Source organism: Vombatus ursinus, unplaced genomic scaffold (genome assembly GCF_900497805.2).
Source record: "Vombatus ursinus unplaced genomic scaffold, bare-nosed wombat genome assembly UNPS02014880.1, whole genome shotgun sequence".
NCBI lineage: Eukaryota > Metazoa > Chordata > Mammalia > Diprotodontia > Vombatidae > Vombatus > Vombatus ursinus.
This window is the reverse complement of record NW_020954658.1, coordinates 1,125,138-1,133,081: the sequence shown is the minus strand read 5'-3', so window position 1 is coordinate 1,133,081 and position 7,944 is coordinate 1,125,138.

The window sequence follows — 7,944 nt, the reverse complement described above, 5'->3', positions numbered from 1 at the left end:
AATTTCTCATTTTTGACTTTTAAAGCCCTTTATAATATGGCTGTAGTCTATCCTTCTAGATTTATTTCATGTTATTCTCCTTAATGCACTCTATATTCAAGAAATCAATCTACAAGCATTTATTAAGCATCTACTGTGTGCCAGGTACTTGTTAAAAGATACTTATAAGAACAGAAATGATGCCATTCTTGGCTTCAATTAACTCACACTCCATCAGGGACATATATTCAAAACAAATATGAGGTAATGTGTGGGGATGAGGTTTGGGGAAGAAAAGAGGTAACAGGGGCTGAGGTATTTAGTAAAGGTTTAGTAAAAGTAAAAAAAGTGGAGGATGGTCCTTGTGTTGAGCCTCAAAGGAAATCAGAAATTCTGAGGGGCAAAAGCAAGAAAGAAGTATACTTGAGGCATGAAGTAGAGCCTGTGAAAAACCTTGGAGTTGGTAAACAGTGGGTCATGTTAGGAAAAGAAAGTCAATCTGACTGAACCTTAGAGTGCTGAACGGTGTAAAGGTAGGGTAGAACTAAAATTGTTTATTTGGTGCCCCAAAACCTTTTCACTCTATTTTCCACTTCCATGCCAGGCTAAAGGATATTTTCCATGCCTAGAACATACTCCCTTATCTCCACTTCTAAGAATCCTTAGTTTTCTAAAAAGGAAACTAGTTTAGATGATGCTGCCTAGAAGAAGCCTTTCCTGATCTCTAATTGCTGGATTACCTGCTTCCTCAAATTATCTTGTATTTACTTATTTACATATTATTCCCCCATCCCCAGTAGAACATATACATATATAAAGGTTTATTTTGTTTTTGTCTTTGCATATCTAGAGTCTAGAATAGTGTTGGGTATATAAAAAGCAGCTAATAGGCATTTGTTGAATGAATGAAGGAAGTGAATATGTTGAGAATTTCTGTTTTAACTCAATAAGGAGTGCTGCTATAAGAAAGATACTTAGTACTTTCAATGCCAGGATGGTGGAGTGAGGAAGGAATCCTCTGAAACCCTCCCAAATTCCCCTCCAAACAACTATAAAACCACCTTAGAATTGATCAAGAAGCAGGGAAGCAGCTTAACAGCATGGCAGGAAAGGTCAGTCTCACTATGATGGTGGGGGAGCAGACTGGAGCAATGTCCAAGAGCAGCAGCTGCCAGCCTCACAGCACGGGGCCTGTAGCAATCCACCAGCAAGGCCCCACCCTCCTGCAAACTAGCAGCCTCCTCGGCAAGTGAGCAGTTTGTGCAGAACGGCAAGGCCCCCAAACAGAGACCCCACCCCAAGCATTAATGAGGCCTTTACCCCATTGCTGACCAGAGTGAAGCCCCACCCCAGGGCTGGGAACAGCAAGACCCTGCTTCTGGGATCTACCAGCAGAGAGACTGTTTCTCCACAGCGACCCAGCATCAGGGCCCCACCCCTTGGGCAGATCAGCAACAAAATTACTCCTCCAGGGCCTGCTAGCAGAGAGGTCCTGTTTCTATAGCAACCTATGAACAGGGCCCCACCCCTGGAGCAGGTGACCAGCTAAACTCAATACCCAGGGGAAAACAACAGGGAGCTTGACTATAGAAAGTTACTATGGTGATAGAGAGAATTGGCATAAATGGCCACATGTGAAGCCTCAAAAGTAATTTGTTCTCAGACTCAAAAACAATTCCTGGAAGAGCTTAAAAGGATTTTAAAAAACAAATTGGAGTAGAAGAAAAATTAGAAAAAGAAATGAGAGTAATGCAAAGAATTATGAAAAAAGAGTCAATGCCATGGGAAAAGATATACAAAAATTTACCAAGGAAAATACCTCCCTAAAAAATAGAATTGGTCAAATGCAAAAAGAAGTACAAAAGCTCGCTGAAGAAAATAATTCATTAAAAATTAGAATTGAAAAAATGGAAACTAATGGCTATATGAGACATTAAGATAAAACAAAATAAAAAAGTAAAAAAAAAATAGAAGAAAATGTGAAATTTCTCATCGGAAAAACAACTGACCTAGAAAATAGAGCCAGGAGAGATAATTTAAGAATTATTGAACTACCTGAAAGCCATGGTAATAAAAAAAATAAAGCCTAACCAATATCTTTCAAGAAATTATCAAAGAAAACTTTCTGATATATTAAAACCAAAAGGCAAAAAACAATTTGAAAGAATCCGTCAATCATTGCTTGAAAGGGATCCCAAAATGAAAACTCCCAGGAACATCATAGCCAAATTTTAGAACTCACAGACCAAGGAGAAAGTATTGCAAGCAACCAAAAAGAAACAATTCAAACATTGTGGAGCTATAGTCAAGATTACAGAGGATCTGATAGCTTCCACATTGAGGAACTGTAGGGCTTAGAATATGATATACTGGAAAGCAATGGAGTTAGAATTACAAACAAGAATCACCTATGTAGCAAAATTGAATATAATTTTTCAGAGAAAAAAATGGATTTTTAACAATATAGAGGACTTTCAAGAATTTCTAGTTAAAAGACCAAAGCTGGATAAAAAATTTGACCTTCAAATACAAGACTCAAGGAAAACATAAAGAGGTTAAAAAAAAGAAACAGAAAACGTAAGAAATTCAATAAGGTTTATATTTCTATGTGGCAAGATAATATTTGTAACTCTGAACAGCTTTATTATTACAAGAACAATTTAAAGGAGTATGTGTAGGCAGAGGATATGGATATAAGGTTACTTTGATGGTATGATAACTAGCCCCCCCCCAAAAAAAAAGAAGTAAAGGGATGAGAAAGAAAATTGCACTGGAAGGAAAAGGGAGATTGAATGAGACAAATTATCTCACATAAAAGAGGCATGAAAGAGCTATTATAATGAAGGGAAAGATCAGGGCAGGGGTGGGCAGGCAAAGCTTAAACTTTTCTCTCATCAAAATTGGCTTAAAGAGGGAATAACATACACACGCAGTTGTATATAGAAATCTATTTTACCCTATAAAGAAGTAAAAAGGGACAGGGAAGGGGCAGGGTGGATTGATAAAAGGGAGGGTATATTAGGGAAGGCAGTGATCAGAAGTAAAACACTTGTGAGGAGGGAAAGGTGGGGAGTAAGAGAGAGGGAGGATAAACAAGTGAATCTAGCAAAGAGAAAAATACACAGTTATCATAACTATAAAAGTGAATGGGATGAACTCACCCACAAAATGGAAGTGGAAAGCAGAACAAATTAAAAAGCAGAATCCTACAATATGTTGTTTAGAACAAACACATTTGAAGCAGAGAGACACACACAGGGTAAAGGTAAGGGCCTGGAGCAGAATGTGTTATGTTTCAGCTGAAGCAAAGAAAGCTGGGGTAGCAATCGTGATCTTAGACAAAGCAAAAGTAGATCTGATTAAAAGAGATAAAAAAGGAAACTATATATTGCTGAAAGGTACCATAGACAATGAAGTCATATCAATACTAAACATATATGCACCAAATGGTATATCATGTAAATTTCTGAAGGAGAATTTGAATGAATTACATGAGGAAAGAGATAATAAAACTATACTTGTGGAGGAACTCAACTTTACCTTTTCAGAACTAGATAAATCTAACCAAAAAATAAACAAGAAAGAAGCTAGGAAGGTGAATAAAATTCTACAGAAGTTAGATATGATAGATCTCTGCAGGGAATTGAATGGGAATAGAAAGGAATATACTTTTTCTCAGCAGTACATGGCACCTATAAAAAAAATGACCATGTATTAGACATAAAAACCTCACAACCAAATGCATAAAAACAGAAATAGTAAACACATCCTTTTAAGATCATAATGCAATAATAATCACATGCAATAATGGACAATGGAAAGAGAGATTAAAATTGATTGGAAATTAAATAATCTAATCCTAAAAAACAAGTGGGCCAAAGAATAAATCATAGAAACAATCAAAAATTTCATTAAAGAAAAAGAAAATGAGACAACATATCAAAATTTGTGGAATGCAGCCAAAGCAGTACTTAGGGGAAATTTTACATTTCTAAATGTTTACATGAATAAAATAGAGAAAGAACAGATAGATGAATTGGCCATGCAACTAAAAAAAAAACCTAGAAAAAGAATGAATTAAAAATCCCCAATTAAACACCAAATTGGAAATCCTGAAAATCAAAAGAGATATTAAATTGAAAGTAAGAAAACCATTGAACCAATAAATAAAGCTAGAAGCTGGTATTATGAAAGAGCCAATAAAATAGATAAAACATTGGGTAATTAGATTTAAAAAAGGAAAGAAGAAAACCAAATTACTGGTATCAAAAATGAAAGGGATGAATTCACCACCAATGAAGAGGAAATTAAGATAATTGTTAGGAGCTATTTTCCCCAGCTATATGCCAGTAAATTTGACTATTTAGATGAAATGGATGAATATTTACAAAAATATATATTACCTAGATTAACAGAAGAAGAAAAAATAAAATACTTAAATAACCCAATCTTAGAAAAAGAAATTGAATAAGCCATCAATGAACTTCTTAAGAAAAAATCCCAAGGACCAGATGGATTCACAAATGAATTCTACTAAATGTTTAAAGAGCAATTAGTCCCAATATTATATAAAGTATTTGGAAAAATAGGTAAAGAAGGAATTATACCAAATTCCTTTTGCAACACAAATATGGTGCTGATACCCAAAACAGGAAGAGCCAAAACAGAGAAAGAAAATTATAGACCAAGTTCTTCAATGAATATTGGTGCAAAATTTTTAAACAAAATTCTAGCAAAGAGATTACAGCAATATATCACAAGGATCAGACACTATGACTAGGTGGGATTTATACCAGGAATGCTGGGCTAGTTCAGTATTAGGAAAACTATCAGCATAATTGACCATATCAGTAGCAAAACCAACAGAAATCATATGATTATCTCAATAGATGCAGAAAAAACTTTTGATAAAATACAATACCCATTCCTATTAAAAACACTAGAGAGTACAGAAATAAATGGAACTTATCTTAAAATGAAAAGTAATATTCATCTGAAACAATCAGCTAGGAGTATCTATAATGGAGAGAAGCTTGAAGCCTTCCCAGTAAGATCAGGAGTGAAGCGAGCATGCCCATTATAATCTCTATTATTTAATATTGTACTAGAAATGTCAGCTATAGCAATAAGAGAAGAAAAAGAAATTAAAGGAATTAGGATAAACAATGAGGAAACAAAACTATCACTCTTTGCAGATGATAAGATGTTATACTTAGAAAACCCTAGAGAATCAACTAAAAAACTACTTGAAATTATTAACAACTTACAAAATAAATACATAAATCATTAGCATTTCTGTATGTTACCAACATAATCCAGCAGCAAGGGGTAGAAAGAGAAATTTGATTTAAAGTAACTATAGACAATATAAAATACTTGGGACTCTACCTGCCAAGACTAACCCAGGAACTATGTGAATACAATTATAAAACACTTTTTACACAGATAAAATCAGATCTGAACAACTGGAAAAAATGTTAATTGTTCATGGGTAGGCCAAGCCAGTGGAATAAAAGTGACAAATCTACCTAAATCAGTCTATTTATTCAGTGCCTTACCAATCAAACTATCAAAAAATATTTTTATAGAGCTAGAAAAAAAATAACAAAGCTCATCTGGAAGAACAAAAGCTCAAGATATAAAGGAAATCAATGAAAAAAATGTAAAAGAAGGTGGCCTAGCAGAACCAGATCTCAAAATGTATTATAAAGCAGTAATTATCAAAATAATCTGGTACTGGCTAAAAAATAGAGTGGTGGATCACTAGACTAGATTAGGTACAAATTACATTACAGTAAATGACCACAGTAATCTAATATATGATAAACCCAAAGATCCAAGCTTTTGGAACAGAAACTCATCATGTGACAAAAACTGCAGGGAAAACTGGAAAATAGTATGGCAGAAAGTATGTACAGATCACCATCTTGCACTGTCTACCAAGATAAAATCAAAATGGGTACATGATTTACACATAAAGGGTGATACCATAAGCAAATTAAGAGAGCATGAAATATTTTATCTTTAAGATTTATGAATAAGGGAAAAATTTAGGACCAAAGAAGATATAGACAGCATCACAAAATGTAAAATAGATAATTTTAATTATATAAAATTAAAAAGTTTTTGCACAAACAAAACCAATGCAACCAAAATTATAAGGAAAGTAGAAAACCGACGGGGGTGGGGCAACAAGTACATTTGAGAAAGGTCTCATTTCTCAGATATATATATATATATATATATATATATATATATATACACATACATACATACACACACACACACACACACACACACACACATATATATATATATCCAAATCAAATTTATAAAAATACAAATCATTCCTCAGTTGATAAATGGTCAAAGGATATGAACAGGCAGTTTTCAGCTGAAGAAATCAAAGCTATCTTTAGTCATATAAAATGCTCTAAATCGTTATTTATCAGATAAATGCAAATTAAAACAACTCTGAGGTACTACCTCACACCTATCAGAGTGGCTAATATAACAAAAAAAAGGAAGATGTTGGATGTTGGAGGGGAAACGGTAAAAGTGGGGCACTAATGCTCTGTTGATGGAGTTGTGAACTGATCCAACAACCATTCTAGAGAGCAATTTGGAATTATGCCCAAAGGGCTATAAAACTGTGCATACTCTTTCATTCAACAATACCACTGCTAGGTCTGTTTCCTAAAGAGATCAAAAAGTCTGGGTGGGGAGGACCTATTTGTATAAAAATATTTATAACAATTGTTTTTGTGGTGGCTAAGAATTGGAAATCAAAGGGATGCCCATCAGTTGGGAAATTGTCAAACAAGCTGTGTGTATATGATTGTAATGGAATATTTTTGTGCTATAAGAAATTACAAGCAGGATGATTTCAGAAAAACCTGGAAAGACTTACATAAACTGATGCTGAGTGAATTGAGCAGAACCAGAACGTTGTACACAGTAAGTAATATTGTTTAATGAAGAACTGTGAATGACAGTGATTCTCAGCAATGCAATGATCTAAGACAATCCCAAAGGACTAACAATGAAGCATACTATCCCCCCCATAGAAAGAACTGATATTGATTGAATACAGAATGAAGCGTGTAATTTCCTCTTTCTTTCATGTTTCTTTTATTCGAGTCTTCTTGTACACAATGACTAATATGGAAATGTTTTACATAATTTCATATATATAACCTAGATCTGATTGCTTACCATCTCAGGGAGGAAGGAGGGGAAGAAGGAGGGAGGGATAGAATTTGAATTCAAAACTTCAAATAAAATTGTTAAAAATTGATTAAAAATGAGAAAGACACTACCATTGCATCTGCACAGAATCACTAAATCAAAACATTTTGGTCAGAAATATGTTTTTGGTTTCCATCTACAATATATAGAATAAAAGTGCTCAGGGCCAATGAACAATTTTGTGGTTGATTCTATGCCGTAGTTTTATCTACCTGTTACTATTTGGGCACTAATTGAACTTACAAAGAATTGTCCATTGGGGTTTACACAGGTTTGCAATTGTTTTGGCCCATGACCTAACAACCAGTTCCAATGCCTATCCAATCTGGAGGCAGATAAATTTTCAGATCTCTGAGGGCACATCAATATCTCCCTCATGTCAAGGGATATGTATTCCTGCCTCTTAGAGATGTTTCCCTCATGTTAAATAGTCTTAAGTATCTCAAAGAATCCCTGCTCTTAGCTCAGACAGATGTAGCTACTGTTCTTAAAGCTAAGACTCCCATCTCTGTGTCCTCTGGGCCAAGAAGAGTCCTGACTACAATTGAGGGAGGGGTAAGGGAGAGAGTGTGATGTATGTATGAGGCAAATATTGCCACATTGACATCCTAGGTCACTATTTAGTATTAATAGTTATGCATTAATCAATTTCATCTCAAGAAGAAACATCCCAAAGACTCAAAGGCCCTTGTCTCTAACAGATATTGCTTGCGGGGA